This window comes from Aedes aegypti, chromosome 1 (genome assembly GCF_002204515.2).
Source record: "Aedes aegypti strain LVP_AGWG chromosome 1, AaegL5.0 Primary Assembly, whole genome shotgun sequence".
Classification (NCBI taxonomy): domain Eukaryota; kingdom Metazoa; phylum Arthropoda; class Insecta; order Diptera; family Culicidae; genus Aedes; species Aedes aegypti.
The window spans coordinates 29279020-29294808 of NC_035107.1; the positions used below are offsets into that span (position 1 = coordinate 29279020).

The following is a 15789-nucleotide window of genomic DNA, read 5'->3' on the forward strand; positions in this document are numbered from 1 at the left end:
TCAGAAGGTTCCGAATATACGGTAGATTACAGTTCACCACTGTTGGCGCGGATACTTTGGTCGGTTTCGGAAATCACGGAACTAAAAACGCGACGGACTTCGAAATGACGAACACTTTTATTCCGGGTGATTTTGGTTTAAGTAGAGCACTCTACTTTCTATCGACAGATAGTTTGATATGACGTGTGTACGATTTGAATATTATATTTCAACTGAACTGAATCTGGTTCGGGTATGGCAATATATGCGAATTCAAGAGCTAATTACGATATGGGTACTCATGAGAAAAGGCCTATTCCGAGATTATTCTCTTCTCTCGCTAGCTGAAGGCTAGCGATAAGGAAGGGTAATCTAATGGTAAATCGATGGTAGGTAATCGAAAGAGATCAATATAGCTTTCTTATATACTAACTGATATGGGGGTATAGGGTTTGCGTTAACAATCACCTTGTATGATTAACAAGGTTGCTATTACAAGCATAGACTTCAAGTTTGGAAGACCTAGCACCTCCCAAAAATATATTTGTCATCATTTCTTGTTATGTTTAGCATTTTAAGCACCAAAACTATTGAAAGGCGTTCAAAAAACTGTATAATAGTTCTTGGAAAAAATCAGGCCCCAAAGGGTTAAGGGAAATATCCTCTATTGCACGGATTGCACGATACGTTCAACAAAACCCTAAATCAAAGGCCTTGATAACTGAATTTATTCACGAGATAGTTTTAGAAAATTATGTGGTTGCACTTGCTTTCATTTCGTAATGAATTTTCCTTAAATATAAAGCAACATTCCCCCTCCATTATGGTTTTTGTATATTTTTTTTTTCTAGTACAGCATTTGGTCCCTTGGTACTGCATAAGGTACCCAAGTTTGACAGATCGCAGTACACTTTTCACGGCATGAGCCTCTGCATGCTATGAAACTGTGCGCCCTGTTTTCAAGTTGCCCGTGAGAGAACGAGACAGCACCAACACGCCGTGCACAGTAAAAGTCAAAAGAACAAAAAAAATTATGACAGGTGTTTCGGATAGAGTAAAGAAAATCGCTACACGTCTCGATAGCAGCAACAGCAGCTTCAGAGCTGTAATTGTATTAAGATTTAAGTTCAGGTTCGATTTTACAAATTTTGCTACTTACATTTTCGTGTACTTCTCGTCTCTTGTCTTCCGAAACTCTTCACCGACTCGCATGAATCGGATATAATGTAAGTACAACCTAACAATAAACTATCAGTTATCCACTACTCTCTACAATTCAATATGTTTGCATGACTTACGTTCTAGTTCAAGGTTACAATCACTTCACGTAATTCTCTTGAAACGTTGCCGTACTATTAGGATTAGGATACTATTAAGATTCAAATATTAGATAAGTAAGCTTGTAGTAATTAAGTAGGATAATAAATTTACCCGGTAAGCAAATAAGTAGTATTCAATCAATTATTAATTCACGATTTTTTGGTGATCAAAACGAGTTTGCCTTTCACTCACTCAAGCTTCAGCATTACTTTGCAATTTTGCCTTATCTTTTCCCCATCTAACGTCAACATTTCTTCGTCTACGCCTTCCACCGTCAACCGTCAATCGGACAGCTGCGGGTGATACGGAACTCACCAACGTTACCCGACTAAGGGTACATAACAAAATTATATCAGCATATGTTATTATGTTCTTTGCTTCGCGGACGACATGGATATTATTGGGAGAAAATTTGAAACGGTGGCAGATTTGTTCACCCGCCTGAAACGCGAAGCAACAAGAGTCGGGCTAATGGTGAATGCGTCGAAAACAAAGTACATGCTAGTTGGCGGAACTGAGCGCGACAGGGCCCGCCTAGGAAGCAGTGTTACGATAGACGGGGATACCTTCGAGGTGGTGGACGAGTTCGTCTACCTTGGATCCTTGCTGACGGCTGACAACAATGTTAGTCGGGAAATACGAAGGCGCATCATCAGCGGAAGTCGTGCCTACTATGGGCTCCAGAAGAAACTGCGGTCAAGAAAGATTCACCCCCGCACCAAATGCACGATGTACAAAACGCTCATAAGACCGGTAGTCCTCTATGGGCATGAGGCGTGGACTATGCTCGAGGAGGACTTGCAAGCTCTTGGGGTTTTCGAACGCCGAGTGCTAAGGACGATCTTCGGCGGCGTGCAGGAGAACGGCGTGTGGCGGCGAAGGATGAACCACGAGCTCGCTCAACTCTACGGCGAACCCAGTATCGTGAAGGTAGCTAAAGCTGGAAGGATACGCTGGGCAGGGCATGTTGCAAGAATGCCGGACAACAACCCTGTAAAGATGGTGTTCGCCACGAATCCGGTCGGAACAAGAAGGCGTGGGGCGCAGCGAGCTAGGTGGATGGACCAGGTACACCAGGACCTGGAGAGCGTGGGTCACAGTCGAGGATGGAGAGAAGCGGCCATGAACCGAGGGAATTGGCGAAATATTGTTGGCGAGGCTTTATCAAGATAATTGATGTAAAGCCAAATAAGTAAGTAAGTAAGTAAGTAAGTATGTTATTATGTTATAAATTTTTTTCGAACATAGGTTGTTACAAACTTGATGCAGGATGTTGTTAAAATAACTAAAATTATAACAAAAAGTGTATGAATAGTAACATAAACATAACAAAATGTGTTTTAATTCTATCAAAAACATATCAAACCAAGTTATAATGTTTGATACAAAGAATCAAAATTATAATACTGTTCGATATACGATAATATTGTATATTATTGAAATGCATAACTATCTATTTATGTTGTAATAAAGTTGTTAAAAATGAACAAAAAAATATCTTAAAGAGAAATAAAACACATTATGTTATATTTCTGTTTTATTATGTTCTATGGATAACGGAGCCTAACAAAATTATATCATAATATGATATGCACATCATATTCTGATAAAATTTTATTATATTTTTGTTACAAGCCTCTAGTCGGGTACTGTACGCTGCTGCCCTGTGGTTCTTTAACATTCCCCCACCCGTGAAGTTCCGGAGAGCCTCCATCAACGCACGACTTCCGATATGCCTGTACGTCTAGTACTGCCAACTTGACAGCAGGCCTCGTTAACAATCCATCTTTGGTTCGAACTACTGTCCTCCTGGTCTGTCCGTCCTTCCCCTTCATTACTTCAATGATCCGTCCTCTTAGCCATCCATTCCGTTTGGTGTCATCAACTACGAGCACTACATCTCCGGTTTCTAACGGTTTTATCGGGTGGAACCACTTTGTTCGCCTGGTCAAAGTTGGTAAGTACTCCCGCACCCATCGCTTCCAGAACAGATCCACCAAGTATTGTGAGAGTTTCCAGCTGTCCCGCAATGTAGATCCTTCTATTGTTAACGCTGACCTTGGTTGAACTACTCCCGTCGACCCGTAGAGTAGGAAATGGTTCGGTGTTAATACCTCTTGATCTGCGTCATCGAGTGGAACGTAGGTGAGCGGTCGCGAGTTAATGATTGCTTCAGCTTCTAGTAGCACCGTCTCAAGCACTTCGTCACTTGGATGATGTGGATGATCTGCTATAGCTGCCATTGCAGTTTTGACGGAGCGTACCATACGCTCCCAGCATCCTCCCATGTGAGGTGCAGAGGGCGGATTGAAATGCCACGAAGTCCTTGCATTCGTGAATGTTACCGCACAGTCCTGGTGAAGGGCTTGAATCTGTTCACACAGCAGATTGTTGGCACCCCTGAAACAGGTTCCGTTGTCGGAGTAGAATGCTGCTGGAGATCCTCTTCGACTAACAAAACGACGAATTGCCATCACGCAGGATTGGGTCGACAGACTATATACGAATTCCATGTGCACTGCACGTATAGTGAGGCACGTGAATAATGCTGCCCACCGCTTCACTAAGCTGCGACCCTGTTTGACGAATATAGGGCCGAAATAGTCCACACTAGTATAGCTGAACGCCCGAATGTGCGGAGTTAGTCGTACGGCTGGAAGCGGGGCCATCATGGGTGACCTCGGAAAAGCTTTCTTAATTTTGCAACTCTGGCATTCTCTGGCGACCCGTTTGATGATTGAACGTAGTTGGGGAATCCTGAAGAGCTGTCGAACTTCGTTGAAAACTGTATTATTGTTACCATGCAGGAAGCGTCGGTGGTAGCTATCAACCAGTAGACGAGTCATTACATGGTCTTTTGGCAAAATGACTGGATATTTCGTCTCAAACGAAGCGGTTGGTGCAGCTGAAATTCTGCTGTTCATTCTAATTACACCCGTATTATCCATGAACGGCGACTCTTGATACAGTTTGCTGTTCCTTTCCAGATGCATTGCAGGTTCATTCGGATGCTGAACATTATAATTCAGCACGCTATACTCGTCCGGGAAAGCTTGAAACTGTGTCTGTCGCCACAAAAGACTTTCTGCCTGCAACAGGTCGTCACTCGTTAGCTGTCCATTGCTTCTCTGATCGCGAAACTTCTTTGCAGCGCGACAAACGTACGCAGCCGTCCGTAGCAAACGATTCCAATTGGAGAACCTGTTCACATCAATGAGCGGCTGAGGCAATTTCCGATGAAGGTGATAGACTGCACGCAACTCTTCATCCGTGTAGCACTGCTTCTGCGCCTGTTTCGGCCACTCGGATATGGACTGATGAAGGAAAGGTTCATCCACGTACCAACGACTGTTCGGTTGAAAGTCTGGACCACTGCCCCATTTTGTGGCAACGTCCGCCACATTTTGCTTTGAAGGAACGTGGTACCATTCGTCGACGTTTGAGCTGGTAAGAATTTCGCCAACTCGAAATGCCACGTATGGATGATAGCGGCGGCTGTCGGATTTAATCCACGCAAGTGCCGTCGTGGAGTCCGTCCAGAAGAATCGCTCCTCAACGTTAAGATTCAGGGCTGCATTAATGGTTTCCATCAAACGACACCCGATTATGCAAGCCTGCAGTTCAAGCCGAGGAATAGAAAGCGGTTTCACTGGGGCCACTTTCGTTTTTGCCGCGACAAGCGCACAGTGGACAACTCCGTTTTGTACTATACGAAGATACGCTGCACACGCATAAGCTTGCTCGCTTGCGTCGACAAATACGTGTAACTGGATATTTGCACGTATGTTGCTGCCGCTTGTACCAAAGAAACATCGTGGGACTTCAACTTCCTGCAATCGCTCCAGCAAACGAATCCAGTCTTGCCACATTTTTTGCAGCTCGGGGGAAATTTCATCATCCCATTCTGTACCGGTCCTCCAGATATGTTGCATCAATATCTTGCCGTGGACGACAAAGTGGGCGATGAATCCATAAGGATCGAAAAGTGACATTACCAGTCGGAGCACTTGTCGCTTTGTTGGTAGAGCTTGCTGTGACAGAAACTGTTTAAGATCATCTTTCAGTACTACGTCGAAGGTAAAAAAGTCCTCGGTCGGCTTCCATACCATGCCAAGTACACGCTCGACCTTTCCTGAACCATCTAGATCGAGCGACTTTTTCTGCAGACTATTTGGTTCTCCTAACTGGTGCAGGACATCGGAAGAGTTCGATATGAAGTTCCGAATTTCGAAACCACCTTGACTGTGTACGTGCTTCACCTCTTTCACTAGCTGCACAGCTTCTTCTACGGAATCTACACTATCGAGGTAATCGTCAACATAGTGAGCTTTGATGATCGCCTCTGCCGCTCTCGGATACTTTGTTTCAAACTCTCGGGCGTTCTTGTTCTTAACAAACTGAGACGAACAGGGAGAGCACGTTGCGCCAAACGTAGCCACGTCCATCACGTAGATCTGGGGTGTTTCATCTTGGCGCTCGCGGAACAAGAATCTTTGGTATTGCTTGTCCTGCGAAATTATTCGAATTTGATGAAACATTTCGCGGATGTCTCCACAAACCGCGACCGATCTCTGTCTGAATCTCAGTAAAACAGCGAACAACGACGTCAGCATGTCCGGTCCTTTCAGCAGCGTGTCATTGAAGGATATGCCATGTACCCGCGACGCAGCATCCCAGATTAGGCGGACTTTCTCCGGCTTCTTTGGGTTCGTCACAACCCCTAATGGAAGAAACCAGTAGTGGCCCGATTCAGTGGATTCCAACTCTTTTTGAGTGATTTTGTGTGCGTAACCCTTTGCTTCATAATCACGAATCAGTGCAACTACTTTCTTCCAAAGCTCTTGATCCTTAGCCAGTCGCTTCTCCAAACAATGAAGTCTACGAAAGGCTAGAGGGTAGCTGTCTGGAAAGACTGGATTGTCGAATTTCCAGAGTAGTCCAGTTTCAAAACCTCCTTCAATCCTACGGGTGGTTTTCTCCAAGATGGTGCGAGCTCGACTGTCTTCGACGGATTCGATCGGGGTGGCCACCGCTGCTTCCTCCACGGCAAAGTATTGCTTCATCAAGTCATGCAGCTCACGGTTCCCGATTTGTTGCTCCTCTGTGTGAAAATGAATTCGTTCGATGGCAGAATTACCTTCAGCCGTCTGCTTGCCGTAGACGCACCAGCCGAGTCGAGTCTTAACCGCTACTGGCTCGTTTGGTCTGCCTTCTCGCACTTTCAGGGTTGTAAGTAGTTGTGCATGTTCAATCCCGATGATGAGTCTTGGCACAGCGTCGACGTAACTGCGCATTGGAAGACCACGTAAGTGAGGGTACGTCTTCCTAAGTTCCTCGTACTGAAACGTCTGTTCTTGTAATTGAAGTTTCTGAACCGTGCGCACGTTGCTCAATCTGTATTGACTCGCCATTCCGCTGCCCGATATATTAACTGTTACGCGCTGTGACCCCTTTTCCTCCCGCGAGATGTTACTCGTCCATCCTAGCCAGAGCGATTCACTTGGTCCGGCAATGTCTAAATCAGCAGCCAATCCAGCTTCCATGAGCGTTGTTTGACAACCATCGTCGAGAAAAGCATACGTTTCGACTTGCTTTCCATTCATTTCTAGCGTCACCGGCAGGTAACGGAATAAGCAGTAGTTCAGCGTCGTATGATGATTTTGTACGGTAAACCTAGATTCGTTTGAATCTGTTGTGCTGTTGGACCTCCTTTGGCTAGTCGTGGCTTCTGGAGATGCCTGCGAATGGAGCAGTGCATGATGGCGTAACCGGCAACCGCCGACTCCGCACTCCTTTCCTGAACGGCAGGGCCATTTCCGATGCGGAATCAAGCATAATCTGCATAGACCCTTGGATCGGATTGCTTTCCATCTTCCATCTAGATCTAAGGCCTTGAACTGAGGACAATCGGCTGCTACATGTTCCTCATTAGAACAGTAGCAACAGGATTTCTTGCTACCATTCAACTCCGGAATTTGCTTTGATTTCCTGTACACAGTCGATGTCGTTGCTTGCTCCTCTCTTGATTCAGCATGTACGTACAGCTTCTGCTTGTCTCTTCCAGCTTGGCTTGGTTTAGACGGTTGCGCCAAAATGTCCATTGGAAGGGTCACGTCCGATGCTGTGTTGACAAGCTCGTTCATGAACTCCCCAAACGTCTCCAGGTTCACATCTGTTTGTGTACGTTTGTACCACGACCACTGCATCTTTAACTGCGATGGAAGCTTCTCCACCAACTCATGAAGTAGCATAGGGTTACGTAGATGATCCAAGAGCTGCGCAACGAACATGTGATCAACCAGGTTTCTTACAGCCATTCCGAACGTGATGACCGACTGGAGATTCTCCGTCCTCGGCGGTGGTACGCTACGAAGCCTTCGCAAGAGTGTGTGGATGAGTACTTCTGGCCGTCCATAGAATTTTCGTAGTGTTTCCATCACATGCGGCACCGATTCTGGCATCAACAAACGACTTTTCACCGAATCGAGAGCATGACCTTTCAGACAACGTTGTAACCTGGCCAAATTCTCGGCATCTGTGAATCCACACGCTGTCGTTGAGTTGTAAAAGGAACTAGAGAACAACGGCCAATCCTGTGGATCACCGGAGAAAGTCGGTAACTCGCGTGGCATCACTTGTCTTGCCGCCAACTGCGCACTACTGGGCGAAGGCTGACACATTGCTGGCATTTGTGACACGTTAGACTGTTGCACGCCAGACTCCAGTCCTGTTGGATTTGCTGCCATGTTGACGGAAGATGCTCGCTGACCAGCGTCTAGATGTGCTGTTGATAACGTTGATGCTGTCACGTTCGCGTATGGCACGGATACACTTGGCACTATTGTTGCTTCACTGACGACCGGAGTAATCATCGAACTTCGCGGATCTGGTGGTCTGACTGACGACGACCAATTGGTAGGTACTGTCCCTGACTGCGGACCGTACAGAATTTGACAGGAGGGTGGAACTATTGCACCATACTGTCCCGAAAAAGTCACTTTCGTATCAGCGACTGACGTGTGATTATAATTTTGGTATAAATTGCCTACCCGGGGAATTTGATAGGAAGTATTTTGGGGAAAAGACTGCCCACCCATATGCTTTGTTACTAAACTAGACTGTGTTGGGTAACTAATCTCAAGATTGTGCTGTCTAATGTTTGCATTGGAGGAAATGGAGCCTAATTGCAGATATTTGCTAGTCTGAGGGACGACTACATCTAGGGCTTTTACAGTTTTACCTGACTGTGGTGTTGATGTTGAGGTGGGAGCTCCGTTGGATGGCACTGAAGTAAGCAACATTCGCTCCGTGGCATGACCTGTTGACGACGATGCAAACTGCTGGGCATTAGATGGTTGAATAATGACTCCGTTATGTGACGAACTGGTCACTACTGTTTGGCCGCCTTGACCATCGTTGAGCCAATCAACAACCTTCTTCCTGCTTGCCCGACTGCTCAGTCCGCTGCTTCTACTCTCGTTGTCGTCTTCCAGAATCAGATCCAGCTTTTGCTTCAGAAAGGCTTCATCTTCTTCAGCTCGCTTCCTCCGGATCTCGTCCTCTTCTGCCCGCTGCTTGAGCTTTAACGCTCGTTGTTCCTCCAGTTGTTGCAACAGTAGTTCTCTACGGGCTCTACTACTCGTTGAACTTCTCCCCGACTTGTTGGTGTGCTGACTGACAACTTCCCTGCGTTCTTCCTTGGAGCAATGGCTACACTTCCACGTACTATCCGGGTTTAGACTTGTCTCCGTTTCTCCGACACATCCAGCGTGGAACCAGACATCGCACATGTCGCATCCTAGCATCTGCCCAACTATTCCTCCAGACGAGCATTTTCCACATACTTTTGCCGGCTGTATCATTCCGAAGCTTCGAGTTGCTTACTACGCAACGAACGCAAGAAAATCTCTGAAGATTGTTTCGGATAGAGTAAAGAAAATCGCTACACGTCTCGATAGCAGCAACAGCAGCTTCAGAGCTGTAATTGTATTAAGATTTAAGTTCAGGTTCGATTTTACAAATTTTGCTACTTACATTTTCGTGTACTTCTTGTCTCTTGTCTTCCGAAACTCTTCACCGACGTTTTTTTCATTGTGTCTTTGGTTTACCCCTTCCCTTTCTCTTCAACCATTCAACCAAAGATGAAATTACTACAATAGATCAAATATTGGTCGCAGTGGTTTATGTTCCGAACAAAAAAAATGAAATAAAGACCTCCATGTTCCTTGCAGTGGCCCAAAATTTTATGGCACATAAAGTAATAGAGCAAAATCTAGAATAGGCCTTTTCATGTGACAGGTCTGTGTTTGTATTTGTGCCTTTTCATGTGACAGGTACAAACGCAGGACAGTCAAACCCAAGTAACATTAGTAGCAGAATAACAGTTTTTTTCAGCCAAAGTATGCTTGAGAGTGATTTGTTCGACTCTTATTCATCAGAAATGTTTGTTGGGAAAGTGCTTCCGAACCAGCTGATTTGAAACTTCTCGTGAATAGACCTTTGCCGTGAAAAGTCTACTGTCAAACTCTGGGTATCTTTTGTAGTACCAAGGGACCAAATGCAGTACTAGAAATGATACCCAACCTGAACCCGACTACTACGTCTTTGCTTCAGCCGTTACCTAATTTGTAGCTGACGCCTACCTGTTAGCAAATTCCTGGAGAAGTCAATCCAGCTTTTTACGCTCGCTATAAAATTGCAGGGGGTGATTCGATTTTGACATTTCTTGTCTCCAGATTTTATGGTTTACTCTTAGTAGGCAATGATCTCAGATTATTTATCGAGTAGATTTGTTGGCTTGGCTGTTCTGCATTTCAGAAATTGCGCGGGCCGTCCATAGTTTTCAATCCATACAAATTGCCAAACGGGAGGGAAGAAATTCATTGATTTTTTTCTCATCACCGACATGTTGGATTAACCATTCCCGTTTGCGGCTTACTTGGGCATGTATTGGGGGTATACTATACTCTGTGAACGCAACATAACTAAAGCAATAATTCGAAAAAAGTATAACTGTCAAGAATCGCTGCGGTCGACCTTAAAAGGTACTCTAAATGTCCAATTTATTTATTCACTAATTACTTCTAGTAGAAGTTTGAATGAACAGAAAGGCGCATATGTATTATATGGAGAATTTGCACTTATATTTCAACTCCATAGCGCTACTGATGGCAACCACATTTTTTCCAGCATCAATCTGAACCATTACATTCATTCATTTATTTGGTTAACATCTAAACAGATAACACTGAATCAACAATTTCACGCCACAATACACCACACCACAATGTACCAACTGGATCCGAAGCGAACACCATCTTTGCAAGATTGCTGTCCGGCATTCTTGCAACATGCCCTACCCATCGTATCCTTCCAGCATTGGCCACCTTCTGGATACTGGGTTCGCCGTAGAGTTTGGCGAGCTCGTGGTTCATCCTTCGCCGCCACACACCGTTCTCCTGCACACCGCCAAAGATCGTCCTAAGCACCCGACGTTCGAAGACTCCAAGTGCTTGCAAGTCCTCCTCAAGCATCGTCCACGTTTCATGCCCGTAGAGGACTACCGGCCTTATGAGCGTTTTGTACGTGGTACATTCGGTGCGGACTTGAATCTTTTTTGACAGCAGCTTCTTGTGGAGGCCATAGTAGGCCCGACTTCCACTGATGATGCGCCTCCGTATTTCACGGCTAACGTTATTGTCAGCCGTCAGCAAGGATCCAAGGTAGCTAGACGAACTCGTCGACCACCTCGAACGTATCCCCGTCTATCGTAACACTGCTACCTAGGCGAGCCCTGTCGCGCTCGGCCCCACCAGCTGGCATGTACTTTGTCTTGGACGCATTCACCACCAATCCAACTTTTGCTGCCTTACGTTTCAGGCGGGTGTACAGGTCTGCCACCTTTTCAAATGTTCGGCCGACGATGTCCATATCATCCGCGATGCAAACAAATTGACTGAATCTCGTAAAAATCGTACCCCGGCTGTTAAGCCCGGCTCTCCGCATAACACCTTCTAGCGCAATATTGAACAACAGGCACGAAAGTCCATCACCTTGTCGTAGTCCCCGGCGGGATCCAAACGAACTGGAATGTTCGCCTGAAACCTTCACACAATTTTGCACACCTTCCATCGTCGCTCTTATCAGTCTCGTGAGCTTCCCGGAAAAGCTGTTCTCGTCCATGATTTTCCATAGCTCTACGCAGTCGATACTGTCATAAGCCGCCTTGAAGTCGATGAAAAGGTGATGCGTTGGGACCTGGTATTCACGACATTTTTGGGGGATTTGCCGTACAGTAAAGATCTGATCCGTTGTCGATCGGCCGTCAACGAAGCCGGCTTGATAACTTCCCACGAACTCGTTTCCTCCGGTAGCTGTTCTGTTTCCCAGATTGTGCCTAACAGCCGGTGCAGACAAATGGCCAGCCTCTCCGGACCCATCTTTATGAGTTCAGCTCCGATACCATCATTACCAGCATGGTGAATGGCATCCTTAACCTCCCTCAAAGTGGGGGCTGGTTGGTTTCCATCTTCCGCAGTACTGACGAAGGCATTTCCTCCGTTGTCCCGTCCTTCATTGCCTGTGCTCTCAGCGCCATTCAGGTGCTCGTCGAAGTGCTGCTTCCACCTTTCGATCACCTCACGCTCGTTCGTCAAAATGCTCCCATCCTTATCCCTGCACATCTCGGCTCGCGGTACGAAGCCGTTGCGGGATGCGTTGAGCTTCTGATAGAACTTACGCGTTTCTTGAGACCGGCACAGCTGTTCTATCTCCTCGCACTCCGTCTCCTCCAGGCGGCGTTTTTTCTCCCGAAAGAGGCGGGTCTGCTGTTGCCGTTTCCGTCTATAGCGTTCCACGTTCTGCCGGGTCCTTTGCTGCAGCATGACCACCCGCACTGCATTCTTCTCCTCCAAAACCTCCTGGCACTCCTCGTCGAACCAATCGTTCCGTCGACTCCGTCCCACGTACCCGACGTTGCTCTCGGCTGCATCATTGATGGCTACTTTTACTGTTCTCCAGCAGTCCTCAAGAGGGGCTTCATCCAGCTCACCCTCTTCCGGTAATGCAGCCTCGAGGTGCTGCGCGTATGCCGCTTCAAATTATTAATCTCAAATTATGGGTGTTTCAACAATGTTCCTACCATGACTTTTTTCGAAATTCATTCATTCGACATTGATCCTTGACAAGATTATAAGAAAGGCAGGCTTTTTACAAAATCTAGAACAAGATTTTTTTAAGAATTCTGGGCACGACTTTCACGGATAACATTGATAAGATTCTTACAGGATTTTTACCAGGCTATGGAAGAATTTTCAACGAATTCAATATATAATTTTGTAGAATCTGGGGCAAGATTACAACATTAGGTTATGTAATATTTTTCCAAAAAACTAAACGAATTTATAATAAAATTATGAGCATGAGAGGTTTATTTTCAAATAATTTTAAGCATTTTTAAATATTTCTAGGTGGTACTTCAAAATGATTACTGAGTGAGATTCCTAAGAAATCCTAGACACGAAAGCTGTAAAATTTTGGACATACTGAGTAAGATTTTCGTAAAAGCTTGAACAGGATTCTAGCACATTCAGGCTTATGCTAATAATATTAGATCGGATTCTGACAGAATTCGGAGTACAATTCTAGAAAAATCCTGGATGTTAATCTCACAGGATCCAAAATTTCTGGGGTAAATTCTTCAAAATATTCTGGACTAGTATATTATATAACTAGTTGTCCCGGCAAACTTCGTACTGCCAAGTAGGCTTTGGAGTAGGCAATGAAAGATCCTCATACAAAATGTCAAAGTTTATTTCCTATTTCTCCCACCTCCTCGGTGAGTTTTTTGTTAATATTATTCCACACAAACACGTCGCAACCCTTAAGGAACGCAACTGCAAAGGAATTACGCACATTGGTTGGCCCGTTCTTGAGCCATTTCGTGACATACAAACACCATTCCATTTTTATTTATATAGATTTTGAGAGGTACTCTCACAATGTCCAGCAGAATGCTTAGCAGCAATTATCTGTTTATCGATTTCTTAAATTTACTCCATTCACAGATTTTCGTCATATTTTATGAACTTCATTTACTGACTTTCGTCAGACTTCATGGGAATATTTGTGCGTTTAAAAATGTGGCCCGCGATACAAAATTATTCCTGCGATGTGGCCCGCGTTTCAAAAAGGTTGGGCAGGCCAATAGAAATATTAGTAGTAGAACGCTAATGGCACTGTTCTCACAAAACTGAATTAGTTTATTACCACCTTTAACTGTATACATATTTTCATTGTTTGCTCGATGCCATGTTGTAGTGAATGATTTAAACATTTATTTGACACTTTGAGGATCGGTACTCAAGCTGTCAGCGCGTGGCAAACTAGATGTTGGTAACACGAACAGTAGCGACATTAGCATTCTTAGGTTAATGCTTCTACTGGCAGGCCTGAATTATATAGCTGTTTATGTTTATGACTGTACCTTAAAAAAGCCCCATGTTCAATAACAAATTTCAATGATTTTAATTATTCAGTAAAATTGGGAACATTGGATAGATTGATGAGTTGTAGTATGTTTACTCTAAATTTATACAAGGTTATGTCAATGAGTGGAGTCGTCAAAAAACGGCATACCACCATGAGCTGGTCATATTGCGTGGATGCATGTTGAAATTATGCTTAATTTGAAACGTCTGATAGTTCAATCGTGTTAAGATATGACAAATTGATCTTTGAGTTCAACAGCTCAAATTTAGGTAACTCTAATATTCCCCTGTGGATTCATATATTGAGAAATGGCAAAAATACTAAAACCGACTTTTTCAAATTTTTGCGATGATAGATTTTTCAATATGATGCTTCTAGGGAGAAAATGATGAATTCTGAAACGGTCGGAAGGTATAGGTACGATTCTATCCCAATAAGCCGAATACAGTTAGACCGAATGTCGTTATTCCGGATGCTGTTAGGTCAAAAGGGTCGTCAGGCCGAAAGGTTCATTAGGCCGAATTTGGCCGCCGATAGTTCTAATGAACCGTAAGGTCTGATAGGTATCTAACAGTGATAGGTCAGGAAAATTTGCATTACCCCTAGAAGCCGCCAAATTCATTTTCAGGTCCCATGGATTGATAGTTATTAGATCAGGATAATTTGCATTACCTGGAAGGCAACAATATCCGTTGTAAAAATTAACTAGAAAGAACAGCCTTTGATTAAAAGAAGGGTAAAACACTAATGAATGTGTTAGCCATTTGAAATAGTAGTTAATGATCGAATGTTATTTCGGTCTAACGACCCTTTTGGCCTAACGACATTCGGCCTAACAACCTGCACCCTATAAGTGCATTATATTTTGGATTTGTTCCTTTAGGGTTTCTACCGAAACCGAAATTAAATGACCATGTTCCCGGAACGACCATAATGGTCTCCAAATTGAAACAGGTGATACATTCTGTCAAATAAATCATTGTGACATTATTTTTTATAAGTTTTCGACAAGGGTGGCTGCATTCCTCCTATGATTTTCATTTTGAAATACCTTAGGTATCACAAAAATAATTAAAACTAAGTTCAATCCAATCACCAAATATGAAATTATCAATGCATGAATAAACACATGTTTTTTCCTGAAAATTTTATCAAAGTCGATCGATCGAATGTGAAGTTACAGCATTTTGAAACTTCGATGTCGGCACTCAGTACTGTGAAGGTTAACAATGGAAACCAGAATGACTTATTTGGGTTTACCCCAGAGTTTTTTGTATAAATTCGAAAAAATTTCTGACGGCTTCAGTTTCTGTGTGTAACGTGTTGTAACGGTTGCATGGATGAACCGATTACATTCTAGAAATTTCAGTTCAAATAAAGACAGGCAGTTTTTGCAAAAGAAATAAAGTCCTATCTATCGAAATAACATGCGAACTGAGGTTTGATTTAAACTGGGATATTTTTTGGAAAATGACCCAGACGGTCCAAACTGTCATTCGACCAAATGGCTGGACACCGTTTTGACAAAGGTTTATTTTCACATCGTTTAGTTTGAATGCAACCGCGCATTATGTTTCTTGCCCGGCCGTGTTGCTAGTTCATAAATTGAAATGTACACAAAAATGGTGTGTGTTTTTCACGCATTCTTTTTGTTTTTCACATACTCATATTTCGTCCCATTGATGCTACAACTAGATAACTCGAATTTTGAAATTTTTGACTTCAATATGCCAAAACATTTTTCTTAATTAGATCTGTAAAATACCTACAGCTCATAAGCGTGTGATTCAAAATACACAAGTTAAAGTTTATTTTTGAACCATATCCTCTGCGATTAACCGTCACCTTGTAAAACGGTCTTATTTTCAAAGTTGCACATCCCAAAATTTTGATTTTCGAGTTATCTAGTTGTAGCATTAAGGGGACGATTTGCTGCCGTGACAACCTCACGTTTCCCTACAATGCTTAACAGTGAGCAGCAACCATAAGCTCATTTTCAAG

The 15789-nt window shown here is 43.9% G+C and overlaps 1 protein-coding gene across 6 annotated transcripts in view; it reads left to right on the top strand.

Moving 5' to 3' along the window:
• LOC5564571 overlaps positions 1-15789 on the top strand; it is a 61599-nt gene that overhangs the window by 25847 nt on the left and 19963 nt on the right. The window lies entirely within an intron of this gene.